This window comes from Saimiri boliviensis, chromosome 3 (genome assembly GCF_048565385.1).
Source record: "Saimiri boliviensis isolate mSaiBol1 chromosome 3, mSaiBol1.pri, whole genome shotgun sequence".
NCBI lineage: Eukaryota > Metazoa > Chordata > Mammalia > Primates > Cebidae > Saimiri > Saimiri boliviensis.
Genome location: NC_133451.1, coordinates 12,617,877 through 12,638,298, shown reverse-complemented (window position 1 = coordinate 12,638,298; position 20,422 = coordinate 12,617,877). Strand labels below are relative to the sequence as shown.

General features: G+C 37.8%; 1 pseudogene; it reads right to left on the bottom strand.

The window, feature by feature from the left end:
- Positions 1-20,422, bottom strand: part of LOC141583975 (splicing factor C9orf78 pseudogene) — a 358,102-nt pseudogene that overhangs the window by 286,928 nt on the left and 50,752 nt on the right.

Genomic DNA, 20,422 nt, shown 5'->3' with positions numbered 1-20,422 from the left:
ATTAAACAAAAGCTTTCCCACAGCAAAAGAAACTATCAACAGAGTAAACAGACAACCTATAAAACAGCAGAAAATTTTTGTAAACTATACATCTGACAAAGGACCCATCATCTATAAATATCCCCTATCTAGAAGGAACTTAAGCAAATTTACAACCCAAAAACAATCCCATTAAAAAAGTGAACAAAGAACAGCAATAGACACCTTTCAAAAGAAAACATACATGTGACCAGCAAGCATATGAAGAAAAGCTCAATATCACTGCTATTAGAAAGGCAAATAAAAACCACAATGATATACCATTTCATACCAGTCAGAATGGCTATTACTCAAAAGTCAAAAAATAACAACATGCTGGCGAGGTTGCAGAGAAAGAGGGAACACTTACACACTGTTGATGGGAGTGTAAATTAATTCAACTATTGTGAAAAGCAGTGTGGCAATTCCTCAAAGAGCTAAAAACAGAACTACTATTTAACTCAGCATTCTCATTACTGGGTATATACCCAAAGGAATATAAGTCATTCTATCATGAAGATGCATGCACTCGAATGTCCATTGCAGCACTACTCACAATAGCAAAGACATGAAATCAACCTAATATATATAGGGCAACCTAAATACCCATCAATGAAAGACTGGATAAAGAAAATGTGGTACATATGCACTATGGAATACTATGCAGCCATAAAAAAGAATACCATATCCTTTGCAGGAACATGAATGGAGCTTGAGGCTGTTATACTTAACAAACCAGCACGGAAACAAAATAACCACATGTTCTTGTTTGTAAGTGGGAGCTAAATAATAAGTGCTCATGGAAACAAAGAGGGAAACACTGATGTTGGGACCTACTTGTGGGTGGAGAATGGGAGGAGGGAGAAGATCAGAAAAAGTAACAATTGGCTTAGTTCCTGGGTGATTAAATAATCTGTACAACAAACTCTTACAATGCAAGTTTACCTATCTAAAAAACCTGTACATGTACCCCGAACCTAAAATAAAAGTTAAAAATAAGAAAATCAAATTATTAATCTCTTTTTCCAGTTTCTGGCATAGTCCCTAAAATTGTTTTAGGGAAATGGAGCAATCACCAACACCTGTTTGATTATAAACACGTCCTATAGTCTGAAAGTTTGTGCCCTCTCAAAATTCTTAAATAGAAATCCTAACTGCCAAACTTATGGTACTAGCAGTTGGGGGCCTTTGGGGAGGTGATTAGGTCATGAAAGCAGAGCCATCACGAATGAGATTAGTGCCCTTATAAAACAAGCCCAAGGAAGTATATTCATCCCTTTTACCGTGTGAGGACACAGCAAGTTGGCAGTCTGCAGTTCAAAAGAGGGTTTTCACCAGAGACCAACCATACCGGCACCTTGATCTTGGACTTCCTAGCTTCCAGAACTGTAAGTAATAATTTTTTGTTGTTTATAATCTACCCAGTTTGTGTGGTGGCAGCCCAAGTGGGCTAAAACAACATGCTTATAATTTAAATCCTCTACCTAGTTCCTAAAAAATTGAGAAGATTTTACAATAAAGGCAGGTATACTTTGTAGGCTAGTCAGTGTGATTATTATTCATATCAGAAGGTAGCTGAACCAAAATGCCTTTTACCAGGACAATGAACAAATTAAAGTATACTCATACAATGGAATATGATTCAGTAATTGAAAGGAAAATAGCTGCTACATGTAACAGTAGGACTGAACACACAGAAATACAGTGTTACGTAACAGAAGCCAGATGCAAAAGAGAACATAAAGTCTCATTCCATTAAATGAAGTTCAAAACCAGGCAGGGTTAATCAATGATGCTTAAGGTCTGAATTGTGAGGACTAGGATGTCCCATTGTCTTGTTTTGCTGAGAACTTTCCCAGTTTTAGCACTGAAAGTCCCGGATTCAACGTCCCAAATCCTAGGCAACGCCTGTCTCAGGCAAACTGTGACAGGAGTTGTTCACCCTAGTGATTTCTCCAGAAGAGGAGTGTAGAGATTGGGAAAGGTCACAGAGGAAGCTTTTGGTGGGGAGTGGAGTGGTTAGAAATGTAGAATTTGACTTAGGAGGTGGTTTGCATGCTGCCTACATGTGTAAAATTCATCGTGCATAAAAGTGCTCATCAAAGACTATAGCACTTTACGCACTTTATGGTATGCGTGATATTACTCATTTAAAAATAAGAAAGGATCTGGGCCTTAAAAGGGTGAGCAGTTGCAGGAATGAGAGGGCCAACGGTGGAGGAGATGGACACCACAAAGGGACATTTTCCCAGGCTCCTAGTGGATCCTTTCATCTCCACATTCTCTCCACTCACATCTGACCACTGGACTCCAGGATCTGGCACCAGACCTGTTCTCATGGATGGAAGACTAGTTAAAGGCTCTGGAATTCAGCAATCCATGGCTTTTGATTTGTGGTCCAATTCAGTTGTGTACCCTGACAGCAGCACCCCACCCACAAAGCCTCTGGAGCTAAATGCCATCCAGCCAGGCGATCCAGGGCCACCTCCTACATAACCAACACTCACTTCCTCTGCCCCCATCTACTCTGGTGTCAGTCATCTTTTCATAGATCTGGTTTCCACCTCTGCCAAGCCCCTTCAGACTGATGCTTCAGTCAAGCTGTTTGACACTTTTATCTGTCTTCACTCCTGGAAGCTTCTGAAAGAAATAGAATATGATCTCCAAATCCAGTATACCTACATGACCAGCACCACAATAGTCACTAAAGAAATTTCCTTGTAGTCTTGAGCATCCAGCCTCCATCCTCCTTCGTTTTTCAGAAAAATTGGGCCAGGAGTGCTTAGCAAATATTTGGCATACATGTCTCCAATCCACCTGCCACCCTCAACAGACATCACTAATCAATGCTGACTCTTCCATTTGAGCATGGATTCAGGGCTTTATCCTCATGTACCCAAGGCTCCCTGTGCGATTCATGAATGAGAGAAGATGAGACCTATTTGTTATCACCATACTAAGTTGCAAATTCACACAGACTTTCTTGGTTTTGTGCCAAAGGCATAGATGATATCTCTACTCTAGCCAGTCTATCTGCTACTCAGAGATGACCTGGATACCTCCCACCCAGCTGCACTAAATGAATTTCACCATTCCTCCAAGCAATAAGTCTGGTCCTGACAACTCCAGATCTGATCTGCTCTACTACTTAGTGGATGTTAATTTTTCATTGAAATAGTGGGAAACAGAATAATCTTCCTCCTCTTATTTGCTTTTTTATTATTTACATTATTTTTACTGAGGTACTGATATCAACAATATGCACTGGTCTTACTGAGGTACTTATGTCAATAATATGTTCAGTTGGATGAGTTTTGACAATTGTATACTGTCATGTAACTACCACCCAAAACAAGACAGAACATTTTTCATTCCCTCAGAATTTTCCTTGCTGGTGGAACATGTCTCATCACAGTGAATAGCCAACAAAAAGCTATCTTTCCATTTTCTGTATGTGGATGGGTTCAGATTCCTAGATGCTTGTTAAATTGTACTCCTGCAAGGGACTACTGCAACTTCAGCTATAAGCTCAAACAGCACCTTGTAATTTTCTGTCTAAAATAAAGAAAACTCCATTCCACTGCTGTTGCTGAACTATTGAGTTTTATCTCCCCAGGCTTTGTTGACCTTCTAAAAGTTTTTATGTTTTCTTATATCCTGGTTCCTCCACTAATCTTATTTATTGAAGTACCAGTTTTTCAGAATAGACTGTGTACGTCCTTTTATAGCATTGCACAACAATCTTGTATATTAGGTATCTTGTGGGAGGGCTGTAAACTCAGGAGATTGTGTTACATATAGTCTTGGGAATGCTGTAATATTTTTCTTGTGTCTCCTTCCACATAATATCATACATTATTTGAGTTTATGACTTAAAATCCATGCTTGTAAACTTAAGAGATGTGTGATACACTCCACATAACCTTTTTATACTACTCCAAATTTGTATCAACTTCATCAACCCAGAAAAAGGATAAGTGTTTATGGATTTTTTAAATTAAGGTAAAAATAACATACAATAAAGTACATGGATTTTAAATGTAGACTTCAATGAACTTTGGCAAATGTATATACCTATCTCACCACCATTCCCATAAGGTCATAGATCATCTTACCATTCCAGAAAACTCCACCTTTCCCATTCAAGGCAGTCACACCCTCAAGAAGCAACCATTGTCCTAACCTCTACTACCACAGCTGTTTAACCCATTCTAGAACTGTGTAAATGGAATCATATAGAAGTCCTTTCTCTGTGTCTAGTGTCTTTCCATGAACATCAAGTTTTTGAGATTCACCCATATTGTTTTGTGTATCTGCATTTTGTTGTTTTATATTGTTGAATAGGATTCAGCAATACTGAATCTACTGCAATGTGTTTATTCTTCTGTGGAAGGATATTTAGGTTGTTTTCCAGTTTGGGCTGCTATAACAATTTTGTAAAATTGTGCATTACAGTATTACTTATAATAGCTAAAAACCAGAAATGACTTGAGTATTCAACAATAAGGGATTAGTTAAAACCATATACATGCCAGGCGCAGTGGCTCACGCCTGTAATCCCAGCACTTTGGGAAGCTGAGGTGGGCAGATCATGAGGTCAGGAGATCGAGACCATCCTGGCCATGGTGAAACCCCATCTCTACTAAAATACAAAAAATTAGCCGGGCACGGTGGCATGCACCTGTAGTCCCAGCTACTCAGGAGGCTGAGGCAGGGGAATCGCTTGAATCTGGGAGACAGAGGTTGTGGTAAGCCAAGATCATGCCACTGCACTCCAGCCTGGCAAAAGAGCAAGACTCCGTCTCAAAAAAAAAAGTGTACAGTAATACAAAAGAAACTGAAATTATTAAAAATTACATTACTAAAAATTTCTTGTGGAATAAACAATATTTATAACAGAAGGTTTAAGGGTAAAAGTAGAATGCAAAATAGTTTTTGCAGTATATTCTCAACTCTGTTAAATATATGTACATGTATCCATAAATAAATATATATATATATAAATATATATATATATAAAAATATATAAAAGAATATAGCAAAATATTAATGAAAAAAACAAAAAGTGGCAGAGTTAAGAACTGGCTCCCTATTAATAAGGTAGTCATTTCACCAGATGATGCAGAATGTGCCAGGTTCCATTGTTCCACATATTGTCAATCTCTGTGCCTAAGCAAGTTAAAAATAAATCATTTCCAGGTTTCCTCATGTGCCGGCCAGGAGTGACCTTGACAGCGCAAATGTGAAAGATTTCCAACTTAACTCATCTAAAAGTAGACAACATAGGTAAGAGTGGGAAGTAAATAGTTATGAAAACCTGTCCCTGCCAATTCTCCAGTCTCAGTGTAATGGCTTTGTTCAGATTCTCATTACTTCTTGCCTGGATCAATTCAATTGACTCCTACCTAGTCCCCTGCCACTGTTCTCACCCTACCGCTATCCTTCATACTCCTGACAATGTGATCTTTCTAAATCATTCTCTGATCAAAGAACTGCCTATGTAATTTTGCAATAGCTTCCCCATGTCTGCCGAATGATGGCCACACTCCAACATGCTGTTAAAAGCTCTTCATGGAGCAGCACCTACCTCTTTGCCACTTCTAATTCTATACCCAAGTGTTTCCTCCTGTCATTTTTCAGAAAATGCCCAGGACCAGGAGGTTTAGATTACATGGGGTCAATTAGAAACCGAGGTGGGATTCAAAAGACCTGTATGCAGACCTTAGTAGCTGCTTAGTATTCTGGCCAACAAAGGAACCATAGCAGAGAAACTAGCCAACAGCATCAGGCTGCAAAAAAACATGATACACGTCTTCCAGGTTTGAATTCCAAGCCAGCTTCCCCACAAAGCCTGGGGTGCTGTTTTTAAGTTTTCTCCTGTCAAGAAGCAACTGCTGGTCAGCAACTACCCACAAAGCAAGCATCTGTCCCTTCCCAATCCTATCAGTGGAGAGGTGATTCAATGAAGTCCTGGTGCTTGCATTAACTCTTCCTCATTAAAAGAGTTCTACATCTGGAAGAAAAAAGATAAAAACCTACTGTCATGAAAACAAAGGAAAATATAAAACACAGCAGTAGGTCAGATACACAATTTAGAAAGAGAAAGGAGGCAAATGTTACTAACACAGAAAACCACCAAACTGCAATGAAACATAGTGAGAGAGAAATAAAGAAACAAAGGGTATTCAAAACAACAAGAAAGTCACCAAACTGTGATGATAAATTATAATAGAGAAAGAAAGGAACAAATGATAAACAAAGCAACCAAAAAATGATTCACAAAATGACAGAAATAAGTCATCACCTACCAATAATAACCTTAAATATGAATGAATTAAAATCTCACTTAAGAGATGTATGAATGAATAAAAGAAAAATCCAAGTATATGCTGATATGATGCCTACACGAAACTTACTTTACCTATAAAGACAGATATAGACTGGAACATAAAGGAATGGAAAAAGATATCATACAAATAGAAACCAAAAGCTACCAGAAGTAGCTATACTTACATCAGGTAAAATTGAATTAAGTCAAAAGCAGAAAGAAAAAAAAAAAAAAAGGAAGGTCATTATATAATGATAAACGGTTCAATTGAGCAACAGAATATAACAATTTGAAATATATATGCATTTAACACTTGAGCACCCAAATGTATACATAGCAAATATTATTAGATCTAAAGGGAGAGATAGACTCCAATTCAATAATATTTGGGAACTTTAACACCCCATTATCTGCATTAAACAGAATATCTAGACAGAAGATCAACAAAGAAACACTAGATTTAAAGTTGCAATTTAGACCAAGTGGACCTAATAGACATTTACAGAATGTTTTCAACAACAGCTGCAGAATATGCATTCTTCTCATCAACACATGGAACATTCTCTAAGATAGACCATGTGTTAGGCCACAAAACAAGTCTCAACAAATTTAAAAAATTGAAATTATATCAGCTATCTTCTGAGACCACAGTAAATAAAACAAAAAAATTAATAACAAGAAGAACATAGAAATTTTATAAACACATGGAAATTAAACAATTTGCTTCTAAATGACTACTGGGTCAGTGAAGATATTAAAAAGAAAATTTAATTTTTTAAAAAAAACAAATAAAAATTTAAAAACAACATACCAAAACCTATGGGAAACAGCAAAAGCAATGCTGAGATGGAATTTTAAAGCAATAAACACCCACAACAAAAAAAGCAGAAAGATTTCAAATAATGTAATGGTACACCTCAATAAACTAGAAAAGAAAGAACAAGCCAAACCCAAAATTTAAAAAGAAAGCAATAATAAAAATTAGTAGAGCAAAACAAAATAGATATTAAAAAAATACAAAGGCTCAATAAAATTAAAAATTGATTTTTCATAAAGATAAACAAAATCAATAAACTGCTAGCTAGACTAACCAAGAAAAGAGAGAAGACAAAAAACAAAACCAGAAATGAAAAAAGATTCACTGCAACTGATACCACAAAAATGCAAAGGATCATCATAACTATTATCAACAACTACATACTAACAAATGGAAAAACCTAGAGGAAATGGGACACATACAAACTATCAAATTTAACCATAAAAAGTCAAAACTTTGAACAAACCAATGATGAGTAATGAGGCTGAATAAAAGGCTTCCCAAAAAGAAAGGCCCAAGATAGCTTTACTACTGAATTCTACCAAGCTTACAAAAAAGAATTAATACCAATTATCAAATGAAGAGGAGGGAATTCTTTCTAACTCATTCTATGAGACCAGCATTACCCTGATACCAAAATCAGACAAGGACAAAAAAAAAAAAAGAGAGAGAGAGAGAGAGAGAAAAGACTACAGGCTAATATCTCTGATAAATATAGGTTCTAAAATTTCAGTAAAATACTAGCAAATAAAACCTCAAATACATCAAAAAGATAATAGGAGGGTGGATCCAAGATGGCTGAATAGGAACAGCTCTGGAGCACAGTTCCCAGAAAGAACAACACAGATGGTGAATGGTCACCTGCCTGCAGACCAAGAGATTCCCAGGCTGAAAAGGGCTGCAAGTTTCCAGCATGGCTGTTTCAGCAGCGCAGTGAGTCTCCACACAAAAATTCAAACAAATCTGGGCAGCTGTTTCAACTGGTGCCTGGAACACCTAGGAGACAGAGCCACCCATTCAACTGAAAAAAGTAGCTGAAACAGGGAACCAGGTGACCTGGCTTGGCAGGTCCCACCCCCACAAAGACCAACAATCTGAAATGCTCTGGATTCAGAGTTTCACAACAAGTGCAGCTGGACCCAGAATGGTCCAACTCTGTAGGCGGAAGGGTGTCTGCCATTACTGAGGCAGTCCAACACACTGAGGCAGTACACCATTACTGAGGCAGTCCATCATTACCAAGGCAGTCCACCATTACCCAAGCAATCTGCCATTACTGAGGCAGTCCACCATTACTGAAGCAGTTCTAACTATACCTCTATAAAAAAAACCACAAGGAAGTTCACACAGCAGCTGGGCAGAGCCCACAGCAGCTCAGCAATGCCTCTGCTGGCAGACTGTGACTAGGCCACCTCCTAGCTGAGCAGTTCATCTCTGCAAAAAGGCAGAAGCACATCAGGAGCTTATAAATAAAGCCCTACATTCCCAGGACAGAGGACCTGGGAAAAAAAAAAATGGTTATGAGTTCCACTGCAACAGACTTAAACGTACCTGTCCAGCAGCTCTGAATGAAACAATGGAGCTCACAGCTCAGCATTTGAGCTACTATAAGGGTCAGACTGTTTCCTCAAGCAGCTCCCTGATTTCAGTATATCCAAAGACATACCTTATAAAAGAGGGCTCAGGCTGACATCTGGTGGGTATCCTTCTGGGGCAAAGAAAACAGAAGAAGAAACTAGCAGAAACCATTACAGTTCTGCAGCTACCACAGGTGACCCCAGGCAAGCAGGATCTGGAGTGGACCTCCAGCAGTCCCACAGCAGACGTGCCTGATTGTTAAAAGGAAAACTAAAAAACAGAAGGAAATAAGTTCATCATCAACAAAAAGGACGTCCACTCTGAGACCCCATCCAAAAATCACCAACTACAAAGACAACAGGTAGATAAATTGACAAAGATGGGAAGAAACCAGCACAAAAAGAATGAAAACACCCAAAATCAGAATGCCTCTCCTCTTCCAAGGAATCACAATTCCTCACCAGCGAGGGAACAAAGCTGGATCTAGAATGAGTGTGATGAATTGACAGAAACAGACTTTAGAAAGTAGATAATAACAAACTTCTCTGAGGTAAAATAACATTTTAACCCAATGCAAAGAAACTAAGAACCTTGAAAAAAGGTTTGACAAAATGATAACAAGAATAAACAGCTTAGAGAAGAATATAAATGACCTGATGGAGCTGAAAAAAAACAACACGAGAACTTCGCAAAGCATACACAAGTTTCAATAGCCGAATTGACCAAGCAGAAGAAAGGATATCAGAGATTGAGGATCAACTCAATGAAATAAAATGAGAAGGCATGATTAGAGAAAAAAGAGTGAAAGAAAATAAACAAAGACTCAGAGAAATATGGGACTATGTGAAAAAACCTAATCTACGTTTGATAGGGGTACCTGAATGTGACAGAGAGAATGAATCCAAACTGGAAAACACTCTTCAGGATATTATTCAGGAAAACGTCCTCAACCTAGCAAGGCAGGCCAATATTCAGGCCATGAAATACAGAGAAAAACACATAGATATTTCTCAAGAAGAGCAACCCCAAGGCACATAATTGTCAGATTCAGCAGGGTTGAAAAGAAGGAAAAAATGCTAAGGGCACTCAGAGAGAAAGGTCAGGTTACTCACAAAGGGAAGCACATCAGACTCACAGCGGATCTCTCAGCAAAAACCCTACAATCCAGAAGAGAATGGGGGGCAATATTCAACATCCTTAAAGAAAAGAATTACAACCTAGAATTTCCTATCCAGCCAAACTAAGCTTCATAAGCGAAGGAGAAATAAACCTAAAGTTTTATGAACAAGCAATGGTGTAGAAATTTTGTCACCACCAGACCTGCCTTACAAGACCTTCTGAAAGAAGCACTAAACATAGAAAGGAACAACCAGTACCAGCCACTCCAAAAATGTACCAAATGGTAAAGCCCATTGACACAATGAAGAAACTGCATCAACTAACATGCAAAACAACCAGCTAGCATCAAAATGGCATGATAAAATTCACACATAATAATAGTAATCATAAATGTAAATGGGCTAAAAGCCCCAATCAAAAGACACAGACTGGCAAATAGGATAAAAAGTCAATACTCATCGGTGTGCTGTGTCCAGGAAACCCATCTCACATGCAAGGACACACATTGGCTCAAAATAAAGGGATGGAGGAAGATTAACCAAGCAAATGGAGAGCAAAAAATAGCAAGAGTTGCAATCCTAGTCCCTGATAAAATAGACTTTAAATCAACAAAGATCAAAAGAGACAAAGAAGGGCATCACATAATAGTAAGAGAATCAATGCAACGAGAAGAGCTAACAATCCTAAATATATGTGCACCCAATACAGGAGCACCCGGACACATAAAGCAATTTCTTAAGGACCTACAAAGAGACTTAGACTCCCACATATTAATAGTGGGAGACTTTAACACTCCACTGTCAATATTAGATAGATCAATGAGGAAAATTAATAAGGATATTCAGGTCTTGAACTCAGATCTGGACCAAGTAAACCTAATAGACATCTACAGAACTCTCCACCCCAAACTGACAGAATATACATTCTTCTCAGCACCATATCATACCTACTCTACATTGACCACATAACTGGAAGTAAATCACTCCTCAGCAAGTGCAAAAGAACAGAAATCATAACAAACAGTCTCTCAGACCACAGTGCAATCAAATTAGAACTCAGGATTAAGAAACTCACTCAGAATCACACAACTTCATGGAAACTGAACAACTGGCTCTTGAATGTTGACTGGATAAACAATAAAATGAAGGTAGAAATAAAGATGTTCTTCAAAACCAACCAGAACAAAGACACAACGTACCAGAATTTCTGGGACATATTTAAAGCACTGTCTAGAGAAAAATTTATAGCAATAAAGTCCACATGAGAAGCAAGTAAAGATCTAAATTTGACACCCTGTCATCAAAATTGAAAGAGCTAGAGGAGAAAGATCAAAAAAACTCAAAAGCTAGCAGAAGATAAGAAATAACTAAGATCAGAGCAGAACTGAAGAAGACAGACACACCAAAAAACCCTTCAAAAAAAATCAATAAATCCAGGAACTGGTTTTTTGAAAAGATCAACAAAATAGACCGTTAGCCACATTAATAAAAAAAGAAAAGAGAGAAGAATCAAATGGATGCAATAAAAAACGATAAAGGGGATGTCACCACCAATTCCACAGAAATACAAACTACCATCAGAGATTACTGCAAACAATTCCATGCACATAAACCAGTAAACCTGGAAGAAATGGATAAATTCCTGGACACTTGCACCCTTCCATGACTAAACCAGGGAGAAGTTGAAACCCTGAATAGACCAATAACAAGAGCTGAAGTTGAAGCAGTAATTAATAGCCTACCAACCACAAAACGCCCAGGTCCAGATGGGTTCACAGCTGAATCCTGCCAGATATACAAAGAGGAGCTGTTGCCACTCCTTCTGAAATTATTCCAAACAATCCAAAAGAGGGAATCTTTCCCAAATCATTTTATGAGAGCAACATCATCCTGATACCAAAACCTGGCAGAGACTCAGCAAAAAATGAAAACTTCAGGCCAATGTCTATGATGAACATAGATGCAAAAATCTTCAGTAAAATACTGGCAAACCAGTTGCAACAGGACATCAAAAAGCTTATCCATCATGATCAAGTAGGTTTCATCCCAGGGATGCAAGACTAGTTCAACATACTCAACTCTATAAACATAATCCACCACATAAACAGAACCAAAGACAAAAAACACATGATTATCTCAATAGATGCAGAGAAGGCCTTCAACAAAAATGAACAGCCCTTTATGCTAAAAACTCTCAATAAACTAGGTATCGAAGGAATGTATCTCAAAATAATAAAAGCTATTTATGGCAAACCTACAGCCAATATCATACTGAATGGGCAAAAACTGAAAGCATTCCTTTTGAAATCTGACAATAGACAAGGATGCCCTCTTTCACCATTCATATTCAATACAGTATTGGAAGTTGTAGCCAGAGCAATCAGGCAAGAAAAAGAAATAAAGGGTATTCAATTAGGAAAGCAGGAAGTCAAATTGTCTCTATTTGCAGACAACATGATTGTATATTTAAAAGACCCCATCATCTCAGCCCAAAATCTCCTGAAACAGATAAGCAACTTCAGCAAAGTCTCAGGATACAAAATCAATGTGCAGAAATCACAAGCATTCCTATACACCACCAAAAGACTTAAAGAGAGCCAAATCAGGAACAAACTGCCTTTCACAATTGCTACAAAGAAAATAAAATACCTAGGAATACAACTAACAAAGGATATAAAGGACCTCTTCAAGGAGAACTACAAACCACTGCTCAAGGAAATAAGAGAGGACACAAACAGATGGAAAAATGTATCATGCTCATGGTTAGGAAGAATCAATATCATCAAAATGGCCATATTGCCCAAAGTAATTTACAGATTCAATGCTATTCCCATCAAGCTACCTATGACCCTCTTCACAGAACTGGAAAAAACCACCTAAACTTCATATGGAACAAAAAGAGAGCCCACATAGCCAAGACAATTCTAAACCAAAAGAATAAAGCTGGAGGCATCATGCTACCTGACTTCAAACTATATTACAAGGTTACAGTAATCAAACAGCATGGTACTGGTACCAAAACAGAGATATAGACCAATGGAAGGGAACAGAGGCCTCGGAGACAATGCCACACATCTACAACCATTGGATCTTTGACAAACCTGACAAAAACAAGCAATGTGAAAATTGGTCCCTGGTGCCAAAAAGGTTAGGACTGCTCCTCTAGGAAAAAAAAAAAAGATCTAGGCAAAAATTTTATGGCTAAGACCCCAAAAGCACAAGAAATAAAAAACAAAAATAGACAAATGGGGCTATATTAAACTAAAATGCTTCTGCACAGCAAAGGAAGCAATCAACAGAATAAAGGGATAATCTTTTGAATAGGAGAAAATAATTGCAAATATTTATCTGACAAGGGACTACTTTCCAGAACATAAAAGAAACTCAAACAACTCAACAAGAAAAAATAATAATAATCTCATTAAAATGTGATCAAAGGGTCTGAATAGGCATTTCTCAAAAGAAGACATATAAATGGGTAACACACATTGTAAAATGCTCAAAATCACTAATCATAAGGGAAATCCAAATCAAAACCATGATGGGATATTCCCAGTTAGAATGACTATTATCTGTCAATTACTAAGTCAGAAAATAACAGATGCTGATGAGGTTGTAAAGAAAAAGGAATGCTTACACATTGTTGGTGGGAGTTTAAGTTAGTTCTGCCATTGTGGAAAACAGTGTGCTGATCATGCAAAGATCTAAAGACAGATCTAAAGACATTCGACCCAGCAATCCCACTACTCCATAAATACCTGAAGGAATATAAAGTGTTCTACTCTAAAGACACATGCACGTGTAAGTTCATTGCAGCATTATTTGCAATAGCAAAGGAATGGAATCAACATAAGTATCCATTAATAATAGACTGGATAAGAAAACGTAATTCTTACACAACATGGAATACTATGCAGTCAGAAAAAAGAACAGGATCATGTTCTTTGCCGGGACATGGATGGAGCTAGAGGCCATTATCCTTAACAAACTAACACAGGAACAGAAAAATCAAATACCACATGTTCTCACTTATAAGTGGGAGCTTAATGATAAGAAAATATGGATACATAGAGGGGGTCAACCCACACTAGGGCCTAAAAATAGAACTACATTATGTTCTAGTAATTCTACTTCTAGGTATATAGTGAAAAAAAATGAAATCAATATGTTCAAGGCATATCTGCACTCCCATGTTCACTGCAGCAATATTCACAATAGCCAATATATGGCATAAACCTAAGTGTCCAACCATTAATGAACAGATTTTTTAAAATGCAGTATATATACACAGTGGAATTCTATTTAGCATTAAATGGGGATGGGGGAAATCCTGCCATTGCTAACATCATGGATGAATCTGGAGGACAGTATGCTAAGTGCAATAAGTCAAGGAGAGAAAGACAAATGTCACGTGATCTCACTTATATGTGAAATGTAACAAAGTTCAACTCACAGAAGTAGAGAGTAGAATGAGAGTTATCAGGGGCTAGGGGACAAGAGAGGGAGGGAATGAGGAGCCATTGATCAATGAGAACAAAGTTTAAGGTAAACAGAGGGAATATGTTTTGTGACCTATTACACAGTAGGGTAACATCAATATTAATAATGATAATAATAATGCATTGTATATTTCAGAACGACCAAGAGTAAATTTGAATATCTCACCATAAAAAAAGACAGGTAAGGGAGGTCAAACATATACCTTAATTAGCTTGGTTTTATATCTTAATTAGCTTGGTTTAATCATTCCATATTGTATAAATATATCGAAAGTTCACATTGTGCCCCAGAAATGTACACAATTATGATTTGCCAATTGAAAATAACATAATAAATTAAAATAAAAAATTTAAAAAGAATTTATGAGCTATTTTTGTTGATACTATTATTACACATTTTCTGCAAACCTGAGATCAGAGTTGCTAACCAGAACCCTGGAAGAACCAGTCATATAAATGCCCATTTTAAAGCCTATAATTAACAGACATAATCTTTTGGACAGGGAGTATTCTTTTTATTATTATTATACTTTAAGTTCTGGGATACATGTGTAGAACATGCAGGTTTGCTACATAGGTATACATGTGCCATGGTGGTTTGCTGCACCCATTAACCCATCATCTACGTTAGGTATTTCTCCTAATGCTATCCCTCCCCTAGTCCCCCACCCGCCGATAGGCCCCTGTGTGTGATGTTCCTTGACAGGGAGTATTCTTAACATTGTATTAAATTGCAGTCTATCTTAGGTTTACTGTCACGGATTCTCTTTTTATTTCCAGAGACATATGGATGGTAAAGTTTCTCAAAATTATATATTAAAAACAGATGGATCAGTGAAGTGAGAATAGGAAGAGCAGAGTAGAAAGAAGCTTTGGTTTTATTCCTGAATGTAAATGAGCTTCATTCTCTGCTCTCAACCTTGGTTCTGCAGCAACCTTGAGTCTGCAGCTTCCTGGGACAGCTCATAGCCCTAATGAATCAATCTGCCTGACTAAATTTTGCTTCATTTAAAAAATAAATAAACTTTCCCTTTTGAAACCTCTAACTGCCAACTGAAATAATCTGTCTCTTGCTTTAGAGTTCACAGACTCCTATGTCATTATAGATGGCTAAGATGTCTGCCTGTAGTTCTTTGTTCAAATTTCAGATCATATTTGGTTCTTAATCTTGCATCATAAATTAGTACATCAGGTCTTTTCATCACTCTTGTGTGTTGTGTTCTGAACTGATTCCAGAGTAATATATCAATTAGTAAATGTTTATAAAGTGCTTTATGGGATTAAAAGTGTGGGTAAGAGTAGCAGGTTATGGAAAGAGAAAAGTGCACTTAAAAGTGAATCTGGTATTCTAGGTGTGGCCCTTGTATGCATGGGGGCTTGTTTCTCATAAATTTCTCAGTAATCTCACTGAGGTGGATTGATTCATTTTTCCTTTGATATCTCTCTTATTTCTTAGAAGCAAAGCAAATCATATTTCTTTGCAATACTAGTTTGAGTTGAAGGTCAAGGATGGCCCTATTTTTAAAGCAAAAGAGCTTATATTTGGATATTAAAGCTTTTGGATGACCAAAAAACAGGGGGAACAAAGAAATAATCAGCAAAGGAAACTGTGGAGTTTCTATTAATGGAGATCCTCAGGAAAGGAAACAAGCATGCAAAATTAAAAGAGTACTCTTGAATGAAGACCATGGATGGTAAATAATCTTCAATTTAAGTGCCAATTTTGAACAATTGGTGTTAGCTTCCTATAAAAAAAATGGTTTTAAAATAATGTGAAGGTCATGTGAAGGAAAGTTTCACAATCAATTGTTTGCCCTCATAAATTTCATTTATGCCTCCAAATGGCATTTGGAGGAAGCCATTTGACAGTAAACAACTTGAAGGCAAGATATATAGATGATGGTCTTACACAGGACATCCCTTCTGCTCTAAAAGATTTCAGATTTTGATGAAAACAGCCTTACAGTATGCTCTGCATTCCTTACAAGACATATGCCCTATCAGTCAACATCAGCTGCATACCTATTTTATATAGACATTTATGCTAAGCTTTTGGAGGTGGGGAGAATAGACTATATTCAATTTGTATCATACCCTAAGTTTACAAAGATTTGCATCTATGTCCTCTTATTTTACACTGTTTCATTTTTCAGCATTTATTGTATTTATTACATGCCAGATAGTATATTATAAGTTAGATATAATTGTTAAATTAATAAATAAAATAAATATTGACTCTATCACTCTGGGGTTTACATTCTCATGAAAGATAAGAAATAGAGTTAGGTATGGACTCCCATTTGAAGATGAGAACATTAATGCTCAAATAACACATAACTAACCCATGAAGAAAAATGACACATGGAGACATCAAGACTCTAGCCAACAGCTCCCGTGGTAATTTCTCTCTTCCACTCAGTTACCCTGAGCTCCTATACCATTGTCTCATGTGGCCCCTGATCTAGACTGACAGCTTCTGGATTGCACTACTCTGGTATCTTTTGGACAATGTTAATTTTGGGGGCCGTATATGATACTATGAGGTCTCCTCCAGGATGCCCTCTACTCCACAGGTCCTGCAGCTCCTTCAGAGAATTACTCCTTGTATGAAATAAGGAAAGGGGGTTTATAAATAATCTGGAATCAAGCCAGATTTCCAACAATTACATTATAGATGAGTAAGATGTCTGCCTGTAGTTCTTTGTTCACATTTCAGATCATAATTGGTTCTTAATCTGCAATCACAAATTTGTACAGCAGGCCTTATTATCACTCTTGTTTTGTGTTGTTGTGTTCTGAACTGGTTCAGATCCATGATGGAGATGAGGGGGACAGACATAGCAGGTGGAGAGAGCAGCAGAGTAGAAAGAAAATAAAATGGTATAAGCTACATGTAAAGATAGAAAATCACAAAATGAGTGAGTTCAGGGAACAATGAGTAGACAGGTTTGGTTAATCCAAAGGAAAAATGAAAATATCATTTAGTGCATATGTACCAGGTGCTTTAAGAAAAATGATTTCATTCATTAATCTTCATAATGACTGCATAAGCTAGGAAGGTAGACATCTTTCCTTTGCATATGCAGGGTAACTAATATTCATTGTGGTCAAGTAACTTGCCCAAGGTCATAACCTAGTAAATGGCAGAACGAGGATTCATGCCCAGCTCTTTCCGTCTCCACAACCAGAGCTCCCTCCACTCAAAACATTCACAGTGGGGTGTGCAAGGTACTCAATGCACAATAAGGTGAGATTTACGAAAAGAGTAAAAGTAGACATCAAAATTGGGCTGGAGAAAAGGAAGACAATCTTTGCCAATTTGACAATGTTACTCTTACCTGCTCTTGCCTGACATATAATGTGTTGAGGGGAAGGTAGGGGTCAACTCTTTATCAACAAAACCAGGCCTGTCTGCCACAAAAACGATATCCTTGATTGTTTCTACTTTGAATAATGTTAAAAACCTGAAGACAGATTCTTCATAAATCCTCTCCTTTCTCCTGCTCTCTTTTCTCTCCCTACCTCTTTGCCTGTTGCTGAAGATACCACTGGTTGGCTTCTCAATATCAACCCTCTCTTACTCAACCTTCCTAGAGAATCTCAAATTAATTCACTCACATCTATCCTCTCCTACAAAACTATGTCATCAGAGAAGACAGGATGCATCCCCAGCATCGGCAGGTGACTTCTGCCTGATCTAAGCCAACCATGGTGATTCCATTGTCTTTGGCAGTGATAAGACAGGTGTGAGTAGGTAATGCAACTGGGTCAATGAAACGTGAGGATGAGTCTGCTGGTAAGCTTCTGGGAGAGGGCTCTTCACTTTTAAGAAAATACACGGAAGAAATGGCCTCTACTTTCTCTGGATACTATTCTAACTTCTTGTGATGCCTGGAACTGTGGCAGCCATGTTGCACATACAAGGGTTCAAGGGTAAGGACAGACCACTTTTGCCAATTTGACAATGTTACTCTTGCCTGCTACATGATGTGTTAAGGGAATGATGGTTCTTTGTGCATGACAGAGGCTTTCTTTGGGGGTTTTAGCAACTAAGAGATTCTTAAACGGGAGTATGAGCTATAAATGGAAGTTTGGGCTATAGAGAAATGAGACAGAAGGAAAATATGATGAGAAGTATCCCTTTAGTAATTAAATGAGTGCTATATAATACCTTTTGAGAGGAGGGAAAAAAATAATAATATTTTTTCAAATTTTTGGTTGTTGAACTATGGTTCTTGAATATGACACCACTTAGAAACCAGACCACAATGATCGCAGCTTCAATAGCGTTAAGACAGGCCAAAAGGGAATGAATCATAACGTAAGAGGAGACAGTTGCTATTTGCACATTTGTTGATTTTGTGCAAACTCTTCAGTCCAGAACAGGGGTCGCTGAACTGGGGCCCCAGGTTCAAATCAAGCCTGTTGCTTGTTTTTGAAAATAAAGTTGTACTGAAAGATGGCCAGATTCATTTGTTTACCTGCTGTCTGCTGCTACTTTAGTGCTCAAGTGACAGAGTTGAGTAATTGAAGCAGAGACTGTAAGGCCCACAAAGCTGAAAATATTTTTTTTAGTCTAGCTCTTTACAGAAAGTATTCTGGGTCCTGATCTAGAAGGAAGAGAACTGAGCTGAAGGAATATACAATGGCCAGACTGTAGATAAAATGAGTCATAAGAGCCCATATGAACTCTTACCCATGATCTGCAGCAACCATCTCAGGAAATCAACCCATTGTTTCCAGTAACCAGCCCAGGAATCTAGCTGTCTGTCTATGAGTCACACAGGAATCAGACAGCTATCAGATTGGTGCAAAAGTAATTGTGGTTTTTGCCATTAAATAGCAAAAAACATGACTACTTTTGCACCAACCTAATATGCCAGCAACCAGTCCTGGAAGGCAAATAATAAACCCTGTAACAGTTGGACCAAAACAACTAGGACTTGATTAATAACTGACAGCTTCTCTATTTTCTATCCCTGCTTCCAACTTAGGACCAACCAAAAAAGTCAAATACATACAAATACGTACCCCTAACCAATCTCATAGGATGCTCACTTCTGATTAGTCACCACCAGCTTTTCCAGGCCAACAGTCTCCAGTCAGGCCATACCTGGAGTCTTCTTTTTTTTCCACTATTAAACTTTCTCATTACTCTGCCAGTCTTTAACAAGTGACAATGGCTGTTGACTCCCTTGCTATAGCTAGCTCTGAATAAATAGCCTTTGCTTGTTCTCATTTGGTGGGTCTTCATTTATTTCCAAAGGAACTTTGAGTCAAAGGACCTGAGTCCTAATCCTGGGTCTGCCACATATTCCATATATGACAAGAATAACTCACCTTGTCTGTTAAAACAAAAAATCCAGCCAGGCGTGGTGGCTCAAGCCTGTAATCCCAGCACTTTGGGAGGCTGAGGCGGGTGGGTCACGAGGTCAAGAGATCGAGACCATCCTGGTCAACATGGTGAAACCTCGTCTCTACTAAAAATACAAAAAATTAGCTGGGCATGGTGGTGCGTGCTTGTAATCCCAGCTACTCAGGAGGCTGAGGCAGGAGAACTGCCTGAACCCAGGAGGCGGAGGTTGCGGTGAGCCGAGATCGCACCATTGCACACTCCAGCCTGGGTAACAAGAGCGAAACTCCGTCTCAAAAAAAAAAAAAAAAAAAATCAAAGAGGTAGTGTCTCTGCCCATAAGTTGTTCATGAGCCATATATACTTTCAGGGTGAGATTACTGCCACACCTGAAGTATATGCAAAGGACAGAGACAGCACTGGGGAAAGAATGACAGATTGTATATGGGTCACATAACTAGTAAATGCCTAGCATTGATTAACCAATTATTATATTTGACCACTATTAATATATTCATTAAGAAGATCTCTTTCCCCTAAATTCACAAATCTCCTCCTTTCTAAGGAAAACCTTAAGCCACTTACTTTAAAATATGGACTAGCCATTTGCTTTAAATCTAATTTCACAAATAGCTCATCCGTTAAAAGAATATTTTTATGGATCCTGATTCAAACAGAATCCTTGACTCAAACTGTCTTTTCTACAGTTTT